We start from the raw sequence: 1,619 nt of genomic DNA, 5'->3' as shown, positions 1-1,619 counted from the left end.
GAAACTGAAGCTCAGCAAGTGGAAGTGACTTGTCGTGAAGCTGAAACATGATAGAGCAGGGTTCAGACCCAGGTCTGTCTGAATCCTGTCTTTTATTTAATTTTCCAAAGAGAACTCTTGATTCTTGCCCTGCACACAGGTACATGGTGGGCTTGTCAGTGACATCCCCCTACCCAGTACAGTGCCCCGTGCAGAGGGGACACTCAGAACATGTGCTGACTTCGTGACAAAAGAAAGTCGTGCAGCTCATTAAGGGCCTCAAAGTCCACAGTGACCCCATGCCTTGGGGCAAGTCCCTTTCTTCATTTGGGCCTCGGTTTTTAGATCTGTAGAGTGGGCAGAGAATCAGCATCTTCCACTCTGGAGTGCTGAGTTTCTGCTGTTGGATAAGGACAACAGGGAAGAAAACTGATCTGAAGGGATGCTTACTAGACTGAACAAATGAAAATACAAAACTCCCAGTTAAATTTGAATTTCAGAGAAACAATTCATAATTCTTTAGCATGTATCTATGTCTCAATTCTTGCATTGGTCTTGCTTACACTAGAAAATTATGCATTATTTGTGTGTGTGTGCATGCTCAGTCATGTCTGACTCTTTGCTATCCCATGGATTATAGCGCACCAGGCTCCTCTGTCCATAGAATTCTTCAGGTGAGAATACTGGAGTGGGTAGCCATTTCCTTCTCCAGGGGATCTTCCCGACCCAGGGATCAAACCTAAGTCTCCTGCTTGCAGGCAGATTCTTTACCATCTGAGCCACCAGGGAAGTCCAAATGTGCCCACAATTAAAAGTTAAATTACATAAATCTGCAATTCAATAAAGCATGTTAAAAGCAAAGTTACTACAACTGGATATTCACATGCAAGAGAATGAAATTGAATCCCTACCTCAGGCTACATACAAAAATTGACTTGAAATTGATCTAAAGCCTAAATGTAAAAACTAAAACTATGAAACTGTTAGAAGAAAACATCAGAATAAATCTTCATGACCTTGGATTTGACAATGGGCTCTTAGTTATGACACAAAAAGTACAAGCAATTAAAATAAAAGGATAAATTGAATTCTTTCAAAATTAAAAGCTTTTGTACATCAAAGGACACTATCAAGAAAGTGAAAAGAAAACTCACAGAATGGGAGAAAATATTTGCAAATCATATGCAGGATAAATCCAGAATATATAAAGAACTCTTATAATTCAATAACAAAAAGACAGACAACTCAGATAAAGAATGAGCAAAGGATTTGAACAGACATTTCTCCAAAGAAGATATCAGTTCAGTTCAGTTGCTCAGTCGTGTCTGACTCTTTGCAACCCCATGAATTGCAGCACACCAGGCCACCCTGTCCATCACCAACTCCTGGAGTTCACCCAAACTCAGGTCCATCGGGTCGGTGATGCCATCCAGCCATCTCATCCTCTGTCGTCCCCTTCTCCTCCTGCTCCCAGTCCCTCCCAGCATCAGAGTCTTTTCCAATGAGTCAACTCTTCGCATGAGGTAGCCAAAGTGTTGGAGTTTCAGCTTCAGCATCAGTCCTTCCAATGAACACCCAGGACTGATCTCCTTTAGGATGGACTGGTTGGATCTCCTTGCAGTCCAAGGGACTCTCAAGAG

General features: G+C 42.1%; 1 protein-coding gene across 1 annotated transcript in view; it reads right to left on the bottom strand.

Annotated features, from left to right (window-relative positions):
• Positions 1–1,619, bottom strand: part of ZNF831 (zinc finger protein 831) — a 93,006-nt gene that overhangs the window by 72,349 nt on the left and 19,038 nt on the right. The window lies entirely within an intron of this gene.

Source organism: Bison bison, unplaced genomic scaffold (assembly GCF_000754665.1).
Source record: "Bison bison bison isolate TAMUID 2011002044 unplaced genomic scaffold, Bison_UMD1.0 scf7180017864167, whole genome shotgun sequence".
Taxonomy (NCBI): Eukaryota; Metazoa; Chordata; class Mammalia; order Artiodactyla; family Bovidae; genus Bison; species Bison bison.
Note: the sequence above shows the minus strand (reverse complement) of the source record. Positions and strands in the feature narration are given on the sequence as shown.